Source organism: Bos mutus, chromosome 14 (genome assembly GCF_027580195.1).
Source record: "Bos mutus isolate GX-2022 chromosome 14, NWIPB_WYAK_1.1, whole genome shotgun sequence".
Classification (NCBI taxonomy): domain Eukaryota; kingdom Metazoa; phylum Chordata; class Mammalia; order Artiodactyla; family Bovidae; genus Bos; species Bos mutus.
In genome coordinates this window covers 7,501,889-7,527,678 of record NC_091630.1, presented here as the reverse complement: position 1 = coordinate 7,527,678, position 25,790 = coordinate 7,501,889, and the positions used below count along the sequence as shown (strand labels likewise).

At 39.3% G+C, this 25,790-nt stretch overlaps 1 protein-coding gene and 1 pseudogene across 1 annotated transcript in view; one reads left to right on the top strand and one right to left on the bottom strand.

Moving 5' to 3' along the window:
• LOC102271859 (S-phase kinase-associated protein 2-like) overlaps positions 1-5,144 on the bottom strand; it is a 67,343-nt pseudogene extending 62,199 nt beyond the window's left edge.
• The window catches only part of MMP16 (matrix metallopeptidase 16), a 401,911-nt gene that overhangs the window by 166,989 nt on the left and 209,132 nt on the right, over positions 1-25,790 (top strand). The window lies entirely within an intron of this gene.

Sequence of the window (25,790 nt, the reverse complement as noted above, 5' to 3'; positions counted from 1 at the left end):
CATCATGAGAAATGCTGGGCTGGATGAAGCACAAGCTCAAATCAATATTGCTGGGAGAAATAGCAATAACTCCAGATATGCAAATGACACCACCCTTATAGACCCGGGTTTGATCCCTGGGTTGGGAATATCCCCTGGAGAAGGAAATGGCAAACCCACTTCAGTGTTCTTGCCAGAAAAATCCCATGGATGGAGGAGCCTGGCAGGCTACAGTCCATGCGGTCACAAAGAGTAGGACACGACTGAGCAACTTCACTTCACTTCACTTCACTTATGGCAGAAAGTGAAGAAGAACTAAAGAGCCTCTTGATGAAAGTGAAAGAGGAGAGTGAAAAAGTTGGCTTAAAGCTCAACACTCAGAAAACTAAGATCATGGCATCCAGTCCCATCACTTCTTGGAAAATAGATGGGGAAACAATGGAAACAGTGAGAGACTTTATTTTTTTGGGCTCCAAAATCACTGCAGATGGTGACTGCAGCCATGAAATTAAATGATGCTTACTCCTTGGAAGAAAAGCTACGACAATCCTAGACAACATATTAAAAAGCAGAAACATTACTTTGCCAAAAAAGGTCCATTTAGTCTAAGTTATGGTTTTTCTGGTAGTCATGTATGGGTGTGAGAGTTGGACTATAAAGAAAGCTGAGCACTGAAGAATTGATGCTTTTGAACTGTGGTGTTGGAGAAGACTCTTTAGAGTCCCTTGGACTGCAAAGAGATCCAACCAGTCAATCTTAAAGGAAATCAGTCCTGAATATTCATTGGAAGGACTGATGCTGAAGCTGAACTTCAGTACTTTGGCCACCTGATGCGAAAAACAGACTTATTGGAAAAGACCCTGATGCTGGGAAAGATAGAATGTGGGAGGAGAAGGGGATGGCAGAGGATGAGATGGGTGGATGACATCACTGGCTCAGTGGACATGAGTTTGAGGAAATTCCAGGAGTTGGTGATGGACAGCGAAGCCTTGTGTGCTGTAGTCCAAGGAGTGGACTTGCATGTGGTCGCAAGGAGTCAGACACGACTGAGTGACTGAAGTGAAGTGACAGCAGTTGTTGAATAGTTTTATGATATAACTCTTTTTTAGATTCACTCCCTCTCAGCCAGCGTAACTTTCTTTCAGTTTCTTGAAAACTCAGAGCTCTTCAGGATGCTCTAGTTATCTATTGCAATGAAGCATTCTACCCCAAAACTTCATGGGTTAAAACAATGACATGAATTTTGCTCACAAATAAGTAATTTGGGCAAGGCTTAGCAAGGGGAGTTTGTGTCTGAGAACTACTCATAGGCTGGGAGCGGGAATCACTTGAAAGCATGTTATTCAGTTCTTGGGAATCGATGCTAACTGATTGGCTGAGGCGTTAGGTGAAGCCATCACTGAGAACGTCTGTGTGTGGCTTTTACACCTAGCCTGTGCTTCCTCACAGTATGGAGCCTGGATTCTCAGATTGAGTCTCCCAAAAGAGAGAACCAGGCAGAAACTGCATTACCTTTCTAACATAGCCTCAAAAGTCTGACAGCATCCCTTCCATCATATTCTATTCACCAAAAGCATGTACAAGGACTTGCCCATAAGCATGTGGAGGGGAAATTGGACTCGTTTTGATGGGACAGATATCAAATAATGTTTATACATGTTACAGCCAGTTCTCAAGCATCTGGGCATTTTACCTGCTTATCTGTCTCCTTAATAGGAGCCTCTCTTTCTTTTCTAATTTTACATTTCAAATTTCAGTTGAGCTATCAATTTACTCCATGTGGCTTCTTATCTTGACATTTAAATTCGATCCTTTAGTTAGACTTTTACAATACTCCATTCTTTTAAAGCCCTTGTTATAGTCTGAAAAGAGATGTTTACTTAATGCTTGTCTTCCCAGCCATCAGCCTGTAAATTCCATTAGCCCAAGGATTACTCATGGATTAGTCACTGATATGACCCCAAACCCTTGTCAAAAACCTGTACATTATGGTTTTTCAGTAAATGTTAATACTTGTTGAATTAACCTACAATGGAAGAGGTTTGCTTGACTTTTATTTTTTTATTTTTATTTTTTTTCATTCTTCCAATTTTATTTTATTTTTAAACTTTACATAATTGTATTAGTTTTGCTTGACTTTTAAAACCCTTGTTCTTTAGAGGGACCTAGAATAGGGCCTTCAGCCCTTGAGAAATTTTTATTAACTCATTAAACCTAAAGCATGTGTATTTTTAGAAAACAGATAACCTTATTTCGAAAAAAAAAAGTTTCTAATGTCACAAAGCATTTGACCTTTTAATTACCTTAATTATAGCAAATGTTAAATTCTTTCAACCTTCAGTGCTGTGTTACTGCTCTTAAAAAGAAAAATAAATTACATTTCCAGGAACTATATACCCCTAGGGGCAAAGGGTGCTTTCAAGATTCTGAAGCACAGGATTGTCCCTGGAGAGAGAAAGCTGTTTTGTGAGAGCCCTCAGTATTGAAAGTGGAATACATGTTTGCTGTTGTTTTTAAGTATTATTGCTCTGTTCACTCTATTTTCTGGGGTTATATCATGAGAATCAAACCTCATTAACTCATCTCCGCTACATCAAACTGACTTTATGTTGAGTGCTTCCAAAATTAAAATATAAAAGTGGATTGGCAATATCAAACCTCTCTTCTTAACTTGCGGCAGAGATCAGAGAGACAGAAGATACCTCTCCTTTGTCGTCAGAACATCGTGATGTTTTGAAGGAAAACTTAGAACTTTATTTTTATGAGATTTTACTTTCAAACGTCTAGAGAATCATAATTTCTAGCCTGCTGCTCACACTTTCTCTTTGGAACTGGTAGCATATAGGTTGTTGGGCAGATGCTTGTGTGGCTGTGTGCCAAGTCACTTCAGATGTCCGACTCCCTGTGACCCCATGGACTGCAGCCCACCAGACTCCTCTGTCTGTGGGATTCTCCAGGCAAGAACACTGGAGTGGGTGGCCACGCCCTCCTCCAGGGGGTCTTCCCAACCAAGGGATCAAACCCACATCTCTTGTCTCCTGCACTGGCAGGAAGATTTCTTTAGCACCGGTGCCACCTGGGAAGCCTCTTGGGCAGATAGGTGATGCTTAATGTGCTTATCATTTGCCTTTTTTTTTTTTTACAGTGAAATGGCCCATCTTCCCACTGATGGGATTCCACTGTGTGAAGCTAGACAGCTGATTTCTGACCTAGAGTGACCACTGTAGATCATCTTTAATCTTAGCTAATACAGGTTAGATTTGCCAAAGTCTCCTTGGCTTTCGGTAGTTGTTAAGCTCAAGAGCCATTTTAGATTCTTGCTGAGACTTGTATTTCTGAATATCACCTACCTGCTCTAAGGTAGCCCTGAGCAAGTTTATTAACTCTTCTCAGTCTATTTGCTTACCTGTAAGATGAAGATAATAATACCAACCTCAGAAGCTTGTAATAATTGCATGACCTAATACAGCAAGAGAGATGAGCACACTGCCTGAATTAATAAATGTTAACATTGATATGTTATTTACACTGGATATCGATGTTTTCCTAACAGCAATTTTCAAGTAGTAAAAAAGCAGGTCCATACTGATGTTTATCTCCAGGTGTGGGAGAAAAGGTAGAATATGAACTGGCAGTGATAAAACCTAAAAACTGCGAAGAAGCTCCCAACAGTGATGCAAGTTGTGACTCACGTTTTACCTTGTTCTGCGTTTCCTAGAGCTTATCTAGAGGTGCCTGGAAGTTAGTTTTTCTGTGAATGTGATAAACAAGTGTGCTACTCATATTTTATGCTCTTAATGTTGAGTTTGAGGACTCTAACTGGGGCCTAGTTGTGTGTTTTACGGTGGGGAAGGGATGAGTACTCAAGAAGTTAACCCACTGAGCAGGAAACACTAAGACTACCTGTAAGGTTTCAATTGTGATATCAGTTGGGCATTAATATATAGGTTAGCTATCCTTATTATTCTAGTTACCCAAGGTCAGAAAATACCATAAACTGTTTTAGGTGTTACTCCTACCTGGTTAAATGGGAACATAAAGGATGTATAAAACCAAAGCTCCTGTGTAGTGGTTATGATAAATGCAGTGAGAGATTCAAATGGAATGCTATGGGGTATTGGTGGTAATCATAGAGTGGAGTCAGGGAAGCTTTCTATGAAGAAATCTGATTTGAACTAAATTTTTAAATATGAAGAGAAATGCATTTTTGTATTTCATACATAGGAAAATTAAATGCAACGCCCAAAGTCAGGAAAGAGCTTGCTCCCGAAATGGAAAACAAACTATTCTGTGCCTGGAATGTGAAGAGAAGGTGCTATGAAAAGAAGCTAAATGGTTAACAATGGCTGTGCATGGACCTGTGGACAGTAGTATTCAGTTTGAATTTTATAATAAGTTGGTGGATAACTGCTACAAGGCTATAATTAAATGAATGATGTAAGTTGATCTACTTTTAAAAAGACCACTCATGCCATGTCACACACATTAGGATCACTTTTATAAACACAATAATAAACAGAAAATGACAAGTGTTAGAGAAGTTGTGGAAAATAGAGCCCCTTGTGCGTTACTGGCAGTGTCTTGCTGTTCATCCTGCCAACTACGCCAACTGTCTTGCTGTATCTCACTGTTCACTGAACCCAGGGTAGGCAAGGCCTGAGCGGGGGAGCTGGGAGAAGACTCAGGCAGCCATCGGAACTGCAGGCACGTTTATTCTCTCTGCGGGCACAGCAGCTGGAGCAGCAGCAGACATGCTGCCTTCTCTCCTCTCCTGGTTGACCCTGGGGATGCAGCCGTAACGCAGCCTCACCAACCATCATGCAGCCATAAGGCAGACCTAGCTTGGCCTCAAGGGCTTTTCAGGTGAAGCTTATATATGCTGGGTTCGATCCCTGGATTGCGAAGATCCCCAGGAGAAAGGAAAGGCTATGCACTCCAGTATTCTGGCCTGGAGAATTCATGGACTGTATAGACCATGGGGTTGCAAAGAGTCAAACACAACTTACCGACTTTCACTTTGTATATGCTTAGAGAACAAAAGTAGCTCTGGCCAGGCAAATACCTCATGACACACAGGCACAGTGGTATAAGTGATCTCAGCTGTTACATAATCAATATTTACAAAACATGCAGTAAGAGAGGCTGATTTGCTCTCTTACCGCCATCTTGGCTAATTTGCTCTTTCCCTACAGGTGGGAATGTAAAATAATAAGGATTCTGATGGCCCAGAAGCTAAAAAAATCTACCTGCAATGTGGGAGACTGGGCTTCTATCCCTGGGTTGGGAAGATGCCCTGGAGAAAGTAATGGCTACCCACTCCAGTATTCTTGCCTGGAGAATTCCATGGACAGAAGAGCCTGGCAGGCCTACAGTCCATGGGGTCGAGATGAGGCCGACACGACTGAATGACTAACACTTTCACTTTCACTGAGGAAAACAGTAGGGCAGTTCCTCAAAAAATTATACATAGTATTGACATATAATCCAACAATTCTACTTCTAGATATAACCTCTAAGAACGGAAAGCTGAGATCAAAATAGATATTTGTACACCAATGTTTATAACACCGTTATTTATAATATTCAAAAGATGGAAGCAACCCAGATGTTCATCAGTGAATCAATGGGATAAGCAAAATATAGTATATATATTCAATGCAATAGTATTCAAATTTAAAAATTGCATGTGTAATATTGCATGCTGTAATATGAGGAATGTTGAAAACATCCTAAATGAAATAAACCAGACACAGAAGGGCAAAATCTGAATAATACCACTAATACCAGGTAGCTGCTGCTGCTAAGTCGATTCAGTCGTGTCCGACTCTGTGCGACCCCATAGACGGCAGCCCACCAGGCTCCCCCATCGATTCTCCAGGCAAGAACACTGGAGTGGGTTGCCATTTCCTTGTCCAGTGCATGAAAGTGAAAAGTGAAAGTAAAGTCGCTTAGTTGTGTCCGACTCTTCGCGACCCCATGGACTGCAGCCTACCAGGCTCCTCCATCCATGGGATTTTCCAGGCAAGAGTACTGCAGAATACCAGGTAGCTAGAGGGGTCAAATTCATAGACAGAAAGTAGAATACTGGTTATCAAGAAATGGGAGATGAGTATGTGGAGTTATTATTTAATACATACAGAATTTCAGTTTGTAATTATGAAATAGTGCTGGAGATGGATGGTGGTGATGGATGCATAACAATGTGAATGTACTTAATGTCACCAAATCCTACAGTTGGTTAAAATGGTAAATTTAAAATTACATCTGTTTTATTATAGTTAAAAAACATTTCTCACTAGTTGGGGAAGAGAGAGAATAGTAACCATATGTACAGCACAGAGGTAGGTTAGAAAATCTCATAATTTCTCGTGCGTGCCCTGGACTGAGAAGTGGCAGCAGAATTAAGAATTTCAATTTACTGTATAATTGGGGCTAAGGCATGATGATACATTGAGTATGAATGATGAGCAAAGGAGAATTAAGGATGATTCCTATATTTTTTATTTAAACAGCAGGGTGATGACAAGGTCTGGGCGTTACGCTGAGATCAGTTTTAAAGTGATGAAGAATCTGCCTGCTAATGCAGGAAACATGAGTCTGATCCCTGGATCAGGAAGATCTCCTTGAGAAGGAAATGGCAATCCATTCCTGTGTTCTTGCCTGGGAAGTCCAATGGACAGAGGAGCCTGGCGAGCCACAGTCCATGGGGTCGCAAAAGAGCCAGACATGACTTAAGTGTTAAATTGGTGTATCATCAATGGGTAGATAGTATTTGAGGGACTAGTGAGGAAACTGTAGATGCAGTTGACCAGAAATACTGACATTTATTGTAGTCTTATTTTTGTAGAAAGTGCTGTAAAAAATTAATGATGTAAAAAGAAAGGATAATTCTCTGGCAAAGATGGTTGCAGTGCTTTTTTTTTTAAACTACAAAACAGGAATGCCATAAGTGAAATATTCTAGTATGGAAATAAGAATATTAATTGAGCAAATTGGACTGTGCAAGGCTGTTTTGTGGGCTTCTCAGATGGCAGTAGGGTTAAAGAACCTGCCTGCCAATGCAGGAGACTTAAGGAACATGGATTCAATCCCTGGGTCAGGAAGAAACCCTGGAAGAGAGCGTGATAACCCACTCCAGTATTCTTGCCTGGAGAATCCCATAGACAGAGGAGTCCATAGCATCACAAAGAGCTGGACACGACTGAAGCGACTTAGCATGCACACACACAAGGGTGTTTTGTACTGGCAATTAAATAAGCCCTCAGAAGTAAGAATTAGTCTTGCTGCTGCTGCTAAGTCGTGTCAGTCGTGTCTGACTCTGTGCGACCCCATAGACGGGAGCCCACCAGGCTCCCCCGTCCCTGGGATTCTCCAGGCAAGAACACTGGAGTGGGTTGCCATTTCCTTCTCCAATGCATGAAAGTGAAAAGTGAAAGGGAAGTAGCTCAGTCGTGTCTGACTCTTTGCACCCCATGGACCACAGCCTACCAGGCTCCTCCGTCCATGGGATTCTCCTGGCAAGAGTACTGGAGTGGGGTGCCGTTGCCTTCTCCGAGGAATTAGTCTTATACCCATGCAACTTCATGCAACTACAGCTCCTTTCATGATGTAAAATGGAATATTTTGTTAGCACAGAAACTAAAAAAACTCAGTTATTGTAGATATGTTTTCAGACAGCCTGCCTTCTCATTTTGAAACGCAAATTGGATCTCCTAGGATTTCCTAGGGTCTAGACAGGCCACTGAGTCCCTTCTGTGGCAGAGAGGTCACCTTGAACAACACAGTCAAGCTTGGGTGTAGTCAGATCTCTTTTTTAATACTGACTACTCCTCTCTTATTTGTGTGTCCTTGGGTATGTTATTCAGTCTTTCTGGTGTTTTATTCTGTCTTTTATAAGATAGAGATGATAATGCTTAACTCGCAGAATTGTTATAATTGTAAGATAATGCATGTACATGGCCTAGTGTATGGCGGGCAGTAAAAAACTGGCTGCAGTTGATATTATCAAGGTCTGTTGAGACTGGGGCTGAAATTTCATTGCAACTGAAAAATGGATTCCATATAGCAAAGTAACGAAAGATCAAATTATGAATGTCCTGAAAGTTATTCTAAGGAGTTGATTCTACAGGATTTCAATAGCTTCCATAGAGCTTGGCAGAAAGGAAAAGCTTGGGAATGGTCACAGCCAGAATATAATATACAGACATTGGTAGACTCTGCTCTCATCTCTTAGAGTAAGTATATCACATCAGGGAGAATTTTAAGGCATTAGTTTCATTTTAAAAATTAAAGTAGTTCCTATTAAGATCATTGTATTCCTCCATCAGCCATTTCCTTTTTTATCATTATCTCTGAACTGACTGACTGGTATTCATTTGTTGTTTAGTCGCTAAGTCATGTCTGACTCTTTTGCAACCTCATGGACTCGGCCCATCAGTCGCCTCTGTCTGTGGGATTTCCCAGGCATGAATACTTAGGTTGATTGACATTTCCTTCTCCGGGATCTTATCAACCCAGGGATCAAACCGGTGTCTCCTGCATTGGCAGGCGCATTCTTTACTCTGAGCCAGCAGGAAGCCCTATCTAAACATTATATATGTTATAAAACAAACTCAAAATAGAAATATTAAGATGAGCTAAGGATGACAAAATTAATGATTTTTGTATATGCTTTATATTTTGAAAATATTGATTCAACACTTTAAAGTACAACAGTTTTAAGATCCATGTTATTTCTCATTTTTATTCAAGTATAGGTGACTTATAATATTATATTAGTTTCAGGTATATAAGATAATGATTTGATATTTTATAGATTATATACCATATAACATTATTATAAAATGTTGACTGTATTCCCTGTATTGTACGTTACATCCTTGCAACTGACTTTTTTTATGCATATGGTTTCCACCTCTGAGTCTTCTTTGCCAGTCTTGCTCCTCCCCGTGCCTCTTTCCACTCTCGCAGCCACTGTTTTGTTCTCTATATATTTGAGTCTATTTCTATTTTGTTGTATTCATGCATCTGTCTTATTTTTTAGATTCCACATTAAGTAAAAATGTATAGTACTTGTCTTTCTTTGACTTACTTCAATAAGCATTTATTTCTAATCTTAAAAATCACCATGGCCCAAAAGACACCTCATAAGTATCTGTAAATGCAGCAGGCAGAGCTATGTCATTAGCTAATTACAAATCATTAGGCTTATTCATCAGTTATGCAATGTTTCTTGTTAAAGTTCAGATGGTGAATTCTCATCTTTCCTGCTGTCTATCAGTCATATCTAAAAACAAATCAGGTGTTGCATTTTCATATTTTTAACAAATGGACTTACAGTCTACTGAAATTAGTCTTTTGGCAGGTTATTTCACAGGTGGAAAAATCTGTTCCTGGAATTTTAAAGTAAAAAATTCTGAGACAATTTCAATAGCTAATGTATTTATATCTTTTGAGAATGAAGTCATGTGATAATGGAAACATTTCCAAACATGTATCTTTAAAATACTCTCTACATGGTGCATCTTTCAAAGGCTGTTTTTTATTTTTCACCTGAATTGCAAATACATCACTTTTATCTTAATAGGGGAAACTAAATTTATTTTTTTGAATATATACTCACAAAATAACTACCGAGTAGTATACTGCAACTGACCCTTGAACAGCACAGGTCTGCTTACATGTTCGTGCATGCTAAATGGCTTCAGTCATTTCGACTGTGCAGCCCAATGGACTGTAGCCCACCAGGCTCCTCTGTCCATGGGATCTTCCAGGCAAGAATCCGGGAGTGGGTTTTCATGCCCTCCTCCAGGGGATTTTCCCAACCCAGGGATCAAACCCACATCTCTTACGTTTACCTGCGTTGGCAGGCTGGTTCTTTACCACTAGCACCACCTGGGAAGCCCCTGCATACATGCAAACTTTCCTTTCAATGTGTTTTTAATTGGAGGATAATTGCATTGTTGTGTTGATTCCTGCCATACACCAACATGAATCCGCCATGTGTGCACTTAGGTACCTTGCCTCTGCAGCCTCCCTCCATCCTCCAAGCCCATTCTGCCCTCTTTGTGGTCACAGGGCACCTAATCTAAGCTCCTTGCCTCATACAGGAAATTTCCCCTGCTTTTTAATATTCTATATGGTCATGTATATGTTTCAGTGCTGTTTTCTCAATTCGTCCCATCCTCTCCTTCCCCCACCATGTCCATAAGTCTGTTCTCTATGTCTGTATCTCCAATGCTGCCCTGCAAATAGGATCATCAGTACCATCTTTCTAGATTCCATATATATGCCTTAGTATACGATACTTGTCTTTCTCTTTCTAACTTACTTCACTCTGTATAATGGGCTCTAGGTTCATCCGCCTCATTAGAACTGACTCAAATGTATTCCTTTTTCTGGTTGATTTATACTCCATTGTATACATCTACCACACTTCTTTATCCATTCATCTGTCTATGGACATCTAGGTTGCTTCTATGTCCTAGTTATTGAAAATAGTACTGCAATGAACATTGGAGTACATGTGCCTTTTTCCACTCTGGTTTTCTCAGCAATAGTAATGGGATTGCTGGGCCATATGGTAGTTTTATTCCTAGGTTTTTAAGGAATCCCCGTATTGTTCTCCATTTTGGTTGTATCAGTTTGAATTTCTACCAACAGTGTAAGATGGTCCCCTTTTCTCCACACCTTCTCCAGAATTTATTGTTTGTAGACATTTTTGATGATGGACATTCTGACTCATGTGAGATACCTCATTGTGGTTTTGTGACCCCATAGATGGCAGCCCACCAGGCTCCCCCGTCCCTGGGATTCTCCAGGCAAGAACACTGGAGTGGGTTGCCATTTCCTTCTCCAATGCAGGAAAGTGAAAAGTGAAAGTGAAGTCGCTCAGTCGTGTCTGACTCGTAGCGACCCCATGGACTATGGCCCACCAGGGTCCTTTGTCCATGGGATTTTTCAGGCAAGAGTACTGGAGTGGGGTGCCATTGCCTTCTCCGAATAATGAGCGATGTTGAGCATCTTTTCATGTGTTTATTAGCCTTCTGTATGTCTTCTTTGGAGAAATGTCGGTTTAGGTCTTCTCCCCACTTTTAAATTGGGTTGCTTGTTTTTCTGCTACTGAGCTACATGAGATGCTGGTATATTTTGAAGGTTAATTCTTTGTCAGTTGTTTCATTTGCTATTTTTTTCTCCCATTCCCATTCTGAAGATTGTCTTTTCACTTTATCATTTCCTTTACTGTGCAAAAGCTTTTAAGTTTAATTAGGCCCCATTTGTTTATTCTTGTTTTTATTTCCAGTAATCTAGGAGGTGGGTCATAGAGTATCTTACTGTGATTTATCTGAAAGAGTGTTCTGCCTGTGTGTTCTTCTAAGAGATTTATAGTTTCTGGTCTTACATATAGGACTTTAATACATTTTGAAACTTTTTCAATGTATGTTTTGGAAATTTTGGGGGGAATTTATGGTAATATGAAAAAAGAAAGCTTACAGATGAACATCATAGCCTAGAAATACCAAAATTAAGAAAAGATATGCCAAGAGTATATAAAATACATACATAACATACAAAATATGTATTATTCAACAGTTAATGTGGTCAGTAAATCTTCTGGTCACGTGCTCAGTTGCTCATTTGTGTCTGCCCTACTCTTTGTGACCCTATGGACTCCAGCCCACTTGGCTCCTCTGTCCACAGGGTTTCCCAGGCAAGAATAATGGAGTGGGTTGCCATTTCTTTCTCCAGGGGATCTTCCTGACCCAGGGATTGAATCCGTATTTCCTGTGTCTCCTGTGTTGGCAGGCAGATTCTTTACCACTTAGCCACTGACCTCATGATAATAGGCTATTAGTAGTTACATTTTGGGGTTGTTAAAAGTTGTAACAAAGAGTAACTAAAGAGCCTCTTGATGAGGGTGAAGGAGGAGAGTGAAAGAGCCAGCTTAAGACTAAGTATAAAAAAAACTAAGATTACGGCCTGCGGGCCCATTACTGTATTTCAAATAGAAGGGGGGAAGTTGGAAGTAGTGACCGATTTCTTCTTCTTGGGCTCTAAAATCACTGTGGGCAGCGACTGTAGCCTTGAAATTAGAAGACAGTTGCTTCTTGGCAGGAAAGTGATGGCAAACCTAGACACTCTTGAAAAGCAGAGACATGATTCTGCCATCAAAGGTCTGTATAATCTTCCCAGTGGTCATACAGTTGTGAGAGCTGGACCGTAGAGAAGGCAGAACACCAAAGAATTGCTGCCTTCAAACCGTGGTGCTGGAGAAGACTCCCCAAAGTCCCGGACAGCAAGGAGATCAAAGCAGTCAATCTTAAGGGAGATCAGCTCTGAATATTCACTGGAAGGACTGATGGTGAAGATGAAGCTCCAATATTTTGGTCCCCTGATATGAATAGCTGACTCATAGGAAAAGATCCTGAAGCTGGGAAAGATTGAGGACAGAAGGAGAAGAGGGCGTCAGAGGATGAGATGGCTGGATGGCATCACAGACGCAGCGGACATGAACTTGGGCAAACTCTGTGAGATGGTGAGGGACAGGGAGGCCTGGCGTGCTGTATTCCGTGGGGCTGCAGAGTCAGACATGACTGGGGGACTGAACAACATCAACAAAAGTTAAACACATATTTTTGAGAACAGTGGGAGCCAGCACCCTTACCTCCCACATTGTTCAGGAGTCAACTGTATTTGCAACTACTTGTCTTTACAAAAAAAAGACAGTATATACTTGGTCTTTTTGTAAAAGAAATGAAAACTTTATTTAAGAGTGACAACTTTTGTGTACTTTGTAAAGCAGGAAATGGGCTTCCCAGGTGGCATGGTGGCAAAGAGTAGGCCTGCCAATGCAGGAAGACACAAGAGACCTGGATTCAATCCCTGGGTCAGGAAGACCTGCTGGAGTAGGAAATGACAACTACACCAGTATGGTTGCCTGGAAAATTCCGTGGAAAGAGGAGCCTGCAGGCTACAGTTCATGGAGTTGCAAAGAGTCATGCACGACTGAGCATACACACACACAGGCAGGAAACACCTATGTGATAACAAAATATTTTCTCGGTCATTTCACATCTCAAAGTATTATACAATTTCTACTTATAAAACGATAATCTGTGAATCCATTTAAATATAGCTGCCTTTTATTTTTATTTTATTTATTTTAATGTTCTGGCATCAAGCTAACCCCTGAAGGTAACACTCTAAGCCCCTTTGACCGTGGAACCCCATCTCCTTCCTTCGCACACTTGATGGAACACACGTGACAAATGAATGCGTGAAGTCTGTCCAGGGGAGGGGACCAGAGTCAGTCTGTGCAGTAAATAAACGTGAACTTTATGGTTTTTCTTATTTTGTAATCAGGGAAGTTCATGGATAAATGTGTGGATGTGTTCATTTTATACAATGCTCAGGTATTTCATGCCTACATTTCCAACACATATTTTACCTCTACCTCAAAGAACCTAATCCAGGTTAATTTATTCATCATTTTTTGGTGTTGGTGAGACTAAATCTGTCCACCGCCTCGGTAGAGGCAAGTTCAGTACATCTTCCGTGTGACTTAGGCTCAGCTCTGTAGCTCAGATGGTAAAGAATCTGCCTGCAATGCACAAAACCTAGGTTCAGGCCCTCAGTCAGGAAGGTCCTCTGGAGAAGGGAATGGCAACTCACTCCAGTATTTTTGCCTGGAGAATCTCATGGACAGAGGAGCCTGGCAGGCTACAGTCTGTGTGGCCGCAAAGAGTTGAACACAACTGAGTGACTAACACTACTACTACTACTGTCTTTTAGAAAATTCACAATAAAGACTGATAAAGAGACAGTGTATCGCGGTACTCCAACTTTTCAGTATAATGACTAGCATACAATGGAATCCCCTTAAGGGCAGTTGTCTTTTTTTAAAATTAGTGAATTAATATTTTAAATGAAACAAAGTTGATTATTTTTAATAAAAGGTATAATTCACAAAGAAAATGTATGTCATAAACCATTAAACACCTAACAACAAAGAAACAAAGATGCATAAAGCAAAAATCAGAATATGAGGGAAAAGAAAAAATATATAATCACATTAAGACATATTAATATTCCTCTGAGAATATTTTATCAAGTACAGAAAAAGTAAGAATAGAAACATCTTGAATGATGTTGTTAATAATTAAGTGTAATAGACTTATAATTCTATTAATTTATATGAATTATATCATATACAAATATACTTAAAATTTTGTATCTCATACATTCTTAGATATCCATAGGACACTTTAAAAAACTGGCAAAAGGTAAACATTACTAAATTTCAAAAGGTAGAATTCTTTTTTTGTGATTCAGTTATGTATACACATATATTATTTTTGAAATTATTTTCCCTTATAGGTTATTAAAAGATATTGACTATATCTGTGCTATAGAGTAAATCTCTGTTGCTTGTTGCTTATCTATTTTTGTAAGTTAGAAATCTAGCATTCTATTCCTAATAAGTCAAACAAGTAGAATCAAAATGTTATACATTTTTTAGTTAGGCCAATATTAATGTTTTCTAAAATATATATTATATATAATATTTATATATGTGTATACAAAAGCTTTTACTACTCTATATAAAGGCTTGAAAAAGAACATAAAAAACAAGAAATGAAGAAACTAGAAAATACAAGCTAAATGAAATGGGAGCACTGAATATGAAGTAGAAAAAGTGAAGCAAATTAGATAAAAGTAAAAGATCCTCTTATAGTCCAGTTGTTTTTAAACATTTTAAACATGGCTGCTCATTAGAAACATAGCTGGAGCTCTGGCAAAAAAATAAATAAATAAAAAGCAATACCTGGGCATTTGTAGTTTAAAAAAAAATTCCAAGATAATTCTGATATGCATCCGGATTTTAAAAAGTGATTACAGGTTTTGTATTAAATGGTAGTTTTGATAATACAGAATTCTATTATTTTTCTGTTGACCAATCATTATACAAAGGTATTAAGTGAGTAATAGTTACATAATCACAAAAGTAAAAGATGTTTATCAGTTTTTACAGTCAATAGCCAGACAAAAAATGAAAGATTACAATTGCAAAACAATGGGGACGTGATTAACCTAACTGTGAAGTAATTCCCTACAATGTGGGGGTGGAGCAGAGTGATGTGGTAAGTGGAAGTGCACACACACGCTTTCATCTGCTCAGTCAGTTTGTCTTTTGGTTGGTGCACATGCATCTATTTACATTTAAGGTTATTATCAATAAGTATTACTATTTCCTTAATTATTCTGTTTGTTTTCTTTTTCTTTTCCTTCTCTTGTTTCCTACCTAGAGAATTGCCTTTAGCATTTGTTGTAAAGTTGATTTGGTGGTGTTGAGTTCTCTTAACTTTTGCTTGTCTGGAAAGCTTTTGATTTCTCCATCAAATCTGAAGAGAGTCTTGCTGGGTGGAGTATTTATTCTTGGTTGTAGGTTCTTCCCTTTCATCACTTTAAATATGCCATTCTATTTCCTTCGGTCTTGTAGAGTTTCTGTTGAGAAATCAGCTAATAGCCTGATGGGAATTCCCTTGTATGTTATTTGTCATTTTCTCCCTTTTTGCTTTTAATATTTATCTCTATCTTATTTAGGCTTCCGGATTGGAGGGGGAAAGTGGGAAAAACTGGATCTTGCTCTGGTGGGCAGGACCTTGTCAGTAAGTGAAGTGTTAGTCACTCAGTTGTGCCTGACTCTTTGCTACCCCATGGACTGCAGCTCACCAGGCTCCATTGTCTATGGGATTTTCCAGGCAAGGATTCTGGAGTGGTTTGCCATTTCCTTCTCCAGGGGATCTTCCCCACCCAGGGATCAAACCTGGGTCTCCTGCACTGCAAGCAGATTCTTTACTGACTGAGCTACCAGGGAGGTCAAGCTTCAATCCAATTATCTGCTGATGGGTGGGACTGCATTCCTTCTCTGGTAGTTTTCTGGCCTGAGGTGAGCCAGAAACACAAGCTGGAATCAAGATTGCTAGGAGAAATATCAATAACCTCAGATATGCAGATGACATCACCCTTGTGGCAGAAAGTGAAGAGGAACTAAAAAGCCTCTTGATGAAAGTGAAAGAGGAGAGTGAAAAAGTTGGCTTAAAGCTCCACATTCAGAAAACGAAGATCATGGCATCCAGTCCCATCACTTCATGGGAAATAGATGGGGAAACGGTGGAAACAGTGTCAGACTTTATTTTTCTGGGCTCCAAAATCACTGCAGATGGTGACTGCAGCCATGAAATTAAAAGACGCTTACTCCTTGGAAGGAAAGTTATGACCAACCTAGATAGCATATTCAAAAGCAGAGACATTACTTTGCCAACAAAGGTTTGTCTAGTCAAGGCTATGGGTTTTCCTGTGGTCATGTATGGTTGTGAGAGTTGGACTGGGAAGAAGGCTGAGTGCCGAAGAATTGATGCTTTTGAACTGTGGTGTTGGAGAAGACTCTTGAGAGTCCCTTGGACTGCAAGGAGATCCAACCAGTCCATTGTGAAGGAGATCAGCCCTGGGATTTCTTTGGAAGGGATGATGCTAAAGCTGAAACTCCAGTACTTTGGCCACCTCATGCAAAGAGTTGACTCATTGGAAAAGACTCTGATGCTGGGAGGGATTGTGGGCAAGAGGAGAAGGGGACGACAGAGGATGAGATGGCTGGATGGCATCACTGACTCGATGGACATGAGTCTGAGTGAACTCCAGGAGTTGGTGATGGACAAGGAGGCCTAGCGTGCTGCGATTCATGGGGTTGCAAAGAGTCGGACATGACTGAGCGACTGATCTGATCTGATCTGATCTGACCCAGCCCTCCAAGAGGTTTTTTTTACCAAGGCAGCTAATTTCTGCCTCATTAGCTTACCCTAAGAATTTTCAGTTTGACCTATTCTGAGTTACTATTCTCACAAAACTTTTTGTTTTATGTGTTCAGTTGCTTCAGTCATATCTGACTCTTTGTGATCCTATGGACTGTAGCCTGCCAGGCTCCTCAGTTTGTGGGATTCTCCAGGCAAGAATACTGGAGTGGATTGCCATGCCCTCCTCCAGGGGACCTTCCCATCCCTGAGGTCAAATCTGTATCTCTTGAGTCAGTCTCCTGCATTGCAGGCAGATTCTTTACCACTGAGCCACCAGGGAAGCACTTTTGGGCTAATAGGTAGCTATAATTCATATTTATATCCACTTTTCTATATCCACTTTTCAGAATAGAAAATCCTGGTTCTATATTCTACCATTCTTTATACTCAGTAAATATATGAAATATCAGTGGAAAATGTCCTCAAATTTAAATAATTTTGCTGATGATCGAAAAAGATAAGGGATGATCAGATTTTATTGCTTACTTTGGTTAATAACAGAATTTAACTGTTAGAAGTCTCATATTGGAAAATGGAAACTAACTTGACAATATTAAGAACTTACCTATTAAAAGTGCATTCTTTCAGTTGCATTTTATTAAGAAACTCTGTTAATTATATCTGGAGAAGGTGATGGCACCCCACTCCAGTACTCTTGCTTGGAAAATCCCATGGACGGAGGAGCCTGCTGGGCTGCAGTCCATGGGGTCACTAAGAGTTGGACACGACTGAGCGACTTCACTTTCACTTTTCACTTTCATGCATAGGAGAAGGAAATGGCAACCCATTCCGGTGTTCTTGCGTGGAGAATCCCAGGAGGGGGAGCCTGGTGGGCTTCTGTCTATGGGGTAGCAGACAGTTGGACACGACTGAAGCGACTTAGCAGCAGCAGCATTAATTATACCAGAATAGTTTAAATATTTTATTAGTAAAAATATTAAATTTAACATGAAGCCAGTAACTTTTAAACTGTATGTCCCAGTATAATATAATATATATAATTATATAAGTGGAAGTGTTATTATAAAAATATACGTATCATCCTTTTCCATGTTCTCCCATACTAAATACTGTAACTGAGATCGTTTAATCACTGGGTATGTGAAACTTGCATTTGACCATACCAAACATTAGCCAAAATGAAAACTATACCTGAAATAACTGTCACAACTAGGAATATGGACTGGCAAAGTGAGTTTTCAGGTTTAAATAAAACTCTAAATCTACCTCCCTTTGCTTCCTCTCCACTAATGTCTGTAATATCTAAAATACATCCTTTCATGCCCTAATAAATTTAATGGTTTAATCATTTAATTTTTTTCAGAGAAGAAGGTTAGGTTATCTGTGCATCACTTTAATGTGTTCTTCCTGCATGTTGAGGCTTGTCAGTGAGGAAGTTTTAATATGGCTATTGCCTTTGTGACTCACTCTAGTAACTGAGTAGCAATATCTTAATTTTATACAAGGGCATTGATAAACACCTTCATGGATCATTACTTTGTCGTGGCAGGGGTTTGCATAAATCAATGAAGCTATGAGCCATGCCATGCAGGGTCACACAAGACGAATAGGTCATACTGAAGAGTTAGACAAAATGTGATTCTCTGGAAAAGGAAAGGGTAACCCACTCTAGTATTCTTGCCTGGAGAACCCCACGGACAGTTGTTGTTGTTGTTCAGTCCCCAAGTCGTGTCTGAATCCTTGCAGCCCCTGGACTGCAGCATGCCAGGCCTCCATGTCCCTCACTATGTCTCAGAGTTTGCCCAAGTGCCTGTCCATTGAATTGGTGCTGCCCGTGGACAGTATGAAAAGGCAAAAAGATACGATGCTAGAAGATGAACTCTCCGGCTTGGAAGGTGTCCGATACACCACTGGGGAAGAGCAGAGGGTGCTTACTGGTAGCACCAGTAAGATGAAGTGGCTGGGCCGAAGCGGAGATGACACTCAGCCGTGGATGTGTGTGGTGGTGGAAATAAAGTCTGCTGACGTAAAGAACTATAGTGTGTAAGAACCTGGAATGTTAGTTCCACCAATCTAGGTATAGTGGAGATGGTCAACCAGATGTCAAGATTGCACACGGACATCTTAGGGCTCAGTGAACTGAAGTGGATGGGAATGGGCGAATTTAATTCAGCTGAGCATTGTATCTATTACTGAGGACAAGAATCCCTTAGAAGAAATGGAGTAGCCCCTCGTAGTTAACTAGAGCCTGAAATACAGTACTTGGGTGCAGTCTCAAAAAGGACAGCATGGTCTTGGTTCATTTCTAAGGCAAACAATTCAACATCCAAATCTGTGCTTACCCATGGATACAGATGAAGCCAAAGTTGACCAGGTCTGTGAAGACCTACAGCACCTACTAGAACTAACACCAAAAAAAGACGTCCGTTTTATCACAGGGGATAGGAAGGCAAAAGTAGGAGGTCAAGAGGTACCTGGCATAACAGGCAAGTTTGGCCTTGGAGTACAAAATGAAGCAGGGTGAAGGCTAACAGTTTTGTCAAGTGAACATGCTGGTCATAGGAAACACCCTTTTGCAACCACAGAAAAGACTCTACACATGAACATCACTAGATGATCAATACAGAAATCAGATTGATTATGTTCCTTATAACCAAAGTTGGAGAAGCTCTATGCAGTCAGCAAAAACAAGACCTGGAGATCATTGGCTCCTTATTGCAAAACTCAGGCTTAAATTGAAGAAAATGGGGAAAACCACTAGACCATTCAGGTACGACCTAAAATAAATCGCTTATGATTATACAATTGAGGTGACAAATAGATTCAAGGCATTAGATCTAGGAGACAGAATGCCTGACAAACTGTGGATGGAGGTTTAACACTGTACAGGAGGCAGTGACCAACACCGTGCCAAAGAAAAACAAACGCAAGAAGGCGAAGTGGTTGCCTGAGAAGGCTTTACGAGTAGCCGAGGGGAGAAGAGAAGGAAAAGCAAGCAAGGTGAAAAGAGAAAGATTAAACTCAACGGAATGCAGAGTTCCAGAGAATAGCAAGGAGAGATAAGAAGGCCTTCTTAAATGAGCAATGCAAATAAATAGAGGAAAGCAATAGAAAGGGAAAGACTGAAAATCTTTAGGAAAATTGAAGTATCAAGGGAACATTTCATGCAAGGATGGGCACAATAAAGGACAGAAACAGTAAGGACAACAGAAGCAGAAGAGGTTAAAATGAAGTGGCAAAAATACACAGAAAAACTGTACAAAAACAGTCTTAACAACCTGGATAACCACGTTGGTATGGTCACTCACCTAGAGCCAGATATCCTGGAGCATGAAGTCAAGTGGGCCTTAGGAAGCATTACTATGAACAAAGCTAATGGAGGTGACAGATTATAGCTGAGCTATTTAAAATCCTAAAAGTTGATGCTGTAAAAGTGTTGCACTCTGTATGTCAGAAAATTTGGAACACTCAGCAGTCACCACAGGACTGGAAAGGTCAGTTTTTATTTCAATCCCAAAGAAAGGCAATGGCAAAAATGTTCAAACTATCCTAAAATTGTGCTCAGATCACATTGCTAGAAAGGTTATGCTCAAAATCCTTTGGCTAGGTTTCAGCAGTACATGAATCTAGAACTTTCAGATACAAAATATGGATTTAGAAAGACAGGGGAACCAGAGATCAAATTGCCAACATTTGTTGGATCACAGAGAAAGCAAGTGAATTCCAGAAAACCATTTACTTTTGCCTCATTGACTACACTAAAGCCTTTTTTACTGTGTGGATCACAACAAACTTTGAAAAATTCTCAAAGAGATGGATATACAAGACCACCTTACCTGTCTCTTGAGAAACCTATATGTGGGTCAAGAAGGGACCGTTAGAACCAGACATGAAACAACAGACTGGTTCCAAATTGGGAAAGGAGTACGTACAAGTATATACAGGGTTGTGTATTGTCACCCTGCTTATTTAACTTATATGCAGAGCACATCATGCGAATTGCCAGGCTGGATGAAGCATAAGATGGAATCAAGACTGCTGTGAGAAATATCACCAACCTCAGGTATGCTGATGGTAGCACTCTAATGGCAGAAAGTGAAGAGGAACTAAAGAGCCTTTTGATGAGGGTTAAAAGAGGAGAGAGAGTGAAAAAAAAAAAAAAAAACTGGCTTAAAGCTTAGCAATTAAAAAACTAAGATTCTGGCATCTGGTTCCATCACTTCAAGGCATATAGAAGGGGAGATAGTGGAAGCAGTGACAGATTTATTTTTCTTGGGCTCCAAAATCACTGCAGATGGTGACTACAGCCATTAAATTAAAGGACACTTACTCTGTGCAAAGAAAGCTATGGCAAATCTAGACCGCGTATTAAAAGTCAAAGATATCACTTTCCCAACAAAGGTCTGTATAATCAAAGCTATGGTTTTTCCATTTGGTGATGGTTGGATAGCATCACTGACTCAATGGACATGAAGTTGAGGAAACTCCAGGAAATAGTGAAGGAAAGGGAAGCCTGGGGTGCTGCAGTCCACAGAGTCACAAAGAGTCTGACACGACTGAGTGACTGAACTACAACATGTCTAAATGTGAGAGCTCGACTATTAAAAAGGATTAGCATCAAAGAATTGATGCTTTGGAATTGTGGTGGTGAAGACTCTTGAGTGTCCTTTGGACCTCAAGAGATCCAACCAATGAGTTCTACGGGCAATCAACCCTGAATATGCATTGGAAGGACTGATGCTGAAGCTGAAGTTCCAATACCTTGGCCACATGTTGCGAAGAGCCATCTCATTGGAAAAAAGTCTGAAGCTAAGAAAAATTGAAGGCAAAAGGAGAAGGGGCACAGAGGATGAGATGGTTAGATAGCATCACCAACTCAATGGACATGAATTTGAGCAAAGTCCTGGAGATGGTGGAGGACAGAGGAGGCTGGCATGCTACAGTCTATGGGGTTGCAAAAATTGGAATGTGACTTCAAACAACAATAATAAAATGTATTAGTCTCAACAGCTGGATCAAGATTTATTTCTCTAGATTTCATTACTGGCCTCAGAGATGAAATAAGGGTATATATTCTAGAAGTGCTCTCTTACATTTTCCATTAGGCATAAGAACCATTCATGTGTCCTTTCTGTTGTTATTACTACTTAAAGCCATATTTCACCAAGGTACCACCTTGCTATATGGATATGCATAGCTGAATCAACTAATACAGATTTTCACTATATGATTACACTATATATTAGCGACAAAGACATTCTTTCTTAAAGAGTTTACTGAAACATTGAGTGCCTGCTCCTCCTTCTTTATATCACAATCTAGTAATGGCAAAATCTATTGACTTAACAGTAAAGGTTTTGCCTTTTATTGCCTGATATATCTTCTTGCTCTGCAAAAAAACAGACTTCTTCTGGTTGTACCTCCATTTAGATAATCACTAAGTGAGGAAATTGGTTTTGTCTCCAAGACGGCAAGGTATTTGAATATATTAGTAATACAGGGAGAATGTAATTCAAGCTTAAATTGTGTTGAACCAGTTGAAGTTCTGTAGTTGGTTGTTCTGGTGGTAATGAGATAGGCTGAATCCCAGACTGTAAAAGGAGTCAAGTTTTCCCTCAGAGAAACCTTTGTCTCAACACTTTTTCTATGCTCTCGAATACACATGCCAATCCCTTGAGCAAAATAAAATAAAAACTGACTGCCACGTTTTACATCCTCCCTTTTTGTTTTGGGATTTGGGGAATAGTCAAGCAGTATATGATTCTGAATCTTCTGTAGTTTGTCTTTCCTCACAATTCTGACTACTTAAATCTCACTTGCATTTTCAGTCTTGCTCATTCCAAGGACAGATCCTAATTTCATTAGGAGAAATTTCAAGAGCTCAGACAAGTCAGTAATCATAAAGTTTAATATGACTTGCTGAACAAAAATTATGCTGGTGACTTTATACACATCAACCGTACAAGTTCACTATCATTTCCCCCAAATGCACACCCACGAAGAAAATTTTCCTCGATTATCCAGTATGTGCATTTGAAAACACTGAAAAAGGCATCGAGGCACAAACAATTATAGATCAAATTGATTTTCAATCAACCAGGAGAAGCAATATGTTTTTAATATTGAAAATAGGAATATATTTCAAATACCAATATATGAGGACGGATGTCTATAGAATAGTCTTGGTAGCACAGGGCATACCTTCAAGTTTTGCTTTGTAGATTTGGTTTTTCTTAATCAAATAAGAGATTATAATTTAGTAGAAAGCAAAAAAGTTATGAATGAAGGTTGTTTCCTATGTCATTTATATTGTATCCCAGTTTCCCATTCACTATTGCAGAATGATGACGTGCTGAGCCACCTATCTTGCTTTATTTGTACTACAAGCAGGTTTTATTCTATAAGAGGAAAATGAGTTTACTTATACCAGAAACTCCTATGCTTATATGATGAGTTCACGTCAGTGTTTATTCCTGATCTTCACTATTTGAACCTGATCTTAATTCATTGGTGACAAGTATCAGTGTTGACAAAGCACTGTAAATTTTGGCCAGAGAGCTTTCCTACCCTTGATGCTGAGTGTACAGTTCAGCATTTATTTGGCTAGTTTTGCATCACCATGTTGACCAAATTATTCTTATCCAGAGAACATTAGCTTCTTACTGTTTAGGACTATTTTGTACAGACCTTTTCCCTATCATACCAAAAATGATCAGACTCTCAGAATGCTGTGGTTTCAACAGCTTAATTGAAATAATGTAAAGCAAAAGTGAACTCAAGAGAAGTTACTCCCTTGGTGATTAAAAAAAATTAAGCATGTACTTCTTTTCATCTATATTTTCCATTTTGAATATTATGTATGTAGATAAGCACACAAGATAAAGTATATACTTGAAAGTAATTGTAGATTTAGTCACTTGCTTTTTAACTTGACCTGGAGTAGGGTTGTCTACAGCATGTTTTGCTTCAATAAGAAATATTATTGAGAGCTTGCTGGTTTCATACTCTAATATGATACCAAGTATAATCATGCTTGATTTTCCACTCTTTTGTGGGGAGATGCATTGCAAATTTCAATTGAGAATTACTCCTGGTCAGCTGTTGATGTCAGAGAAGATTTCTTGACTAACATACAACAATGATAATAAAAATGGTCAGGTCAACTCAAAGTGACCCATCATCTTATTGGGTGATGGTTTTGGTTTGTTAGTCAGGATCATAAAATGGTAGATCTAGCCTTTCTGATATTTTACAATTAAATACATTTGTTCACATCTCATTCATTTGGAAAAAAAGCCTTTTGTGATGAATGATATGATATAAAACTTGGAGAAATATAATCATTCATTTTTTTATGTAATTCTAACTCATTTGTTTGAAAGGCTAAGTCATAAATCAAATATGTATATTTTAGAACATGCTGTTTTTCACTGTGGACTTAAATTTATACATTTTATAGTTTCTCTATTTATATATAAATCATAGGACTTATTAACAATTTTCTTTTTGCAGTTCTCATAAACATGATTGCCAGTAGCTTAGCACCCATGTGTAACCTAGCAACGTCAGCTCTATAGCGAATAAGGAATGGATGCAAACAAAGTGTTATGTGGAAATAAAGAGTTCAATTTCAGAATATTTGTGCATGTTACTGTTAAAAAGCACGATGGAATCTTCTAATTTGGGTGAAATTGCATGGCAATCATATTGAATTTCCTAGCAAATAATATCTTGCCAGTGAAATCTTTCTCCTTTATTCAGGAGGAAAAAAGGTCTGTTTCAGACTGCACTATTTCAGTTGACTAGGATACTAAATATGTGTCTTCCCTGGCAGCCTATTCACTATAGGTTAGATGAGAAGAGTGTCTTCACATGTTTTCACTATGTGGTAGATGAATCTACTAGATGGAGTTTCAACAATAAACCTTCCTGACAGTGATGCATTTGCTAATTTATTAGTTTTAGAATAAAGTTTTATCTTATTTTCAAGGGGTTGTACTGTATTTTGGGGGGTTGATTTCTTGGACATACAACAAAAGAGTCCACCTTATATTTTACATGTTAAGGCTCTTTTGGTGAAATTTAACTTCTATAATTGCTGTTTATGTTCAGTGAGAAAATAGCATTTTTGTGTTTTAGTTATAAGGTCATAATGGAATTGTCTCAGGTATTGGGGGAAAGTCGCAATTTCATAGGAATATTATTTGTATGATGAGTAGACTCAGGTATGAGGGGAAACACATACTGGTGAATATCTTCCATTCAATAGAGAAACTTTTATTCTGTTTCGAAGTCAGAATTACTTGGCCTTTCTGCATTTGACAGCTAGTTCACTGCACTTTAAGAAATCTTAGAGCTCTATGGAAGATTGAAATAAGAGACAATGGGATAAGATACGGGCTGGACATATAATTGTGCATTTAAAATGAACGCACAGAATTGTAAGGCTAGAAACCATCTGCTCCGTGGTAGAGATTCTCCCCAGCCCCCTCAAATAACCCATGTTTTGGTTATTTAAAAAAAATCTAACCTGAAATGACTCCGATTTTTGGCTATAATCAAGACTAGGCTCAACACCGACATCTTCCTCTCCCTATCCCCCTAAACCTCTCTTCCTTAGAAGAGCAGAGTTAGAATAAGGAAATCCTTAAGGAAAGGGCCAGATATTCTTAACAAAATCGTCTGATTTCACCTGTATATGAAAAGCTTGGTCACTTGCTTGATTTGGTTTGAGGTGAACCACAGTGAATAAGTGAAAGGATATCCTTTACATGAGACACTGTCCTCTGTTCCTGAAGATATCTAGTTACATTTGGCTAGACCAGTTGCATAGAATTCATACCCCAAATGGCATTATAGAATAATTGGCCACATGTGGTGATGCTATGGAGCTGTGGTCAGTGCTCTGATTGGTCAGGAAAGTGACACTTTAGATGTGGCACATGTACGTTAATTTCCGCTTCCGGCAAAGACGTCTCAGTGGGGGGTCATACTGTT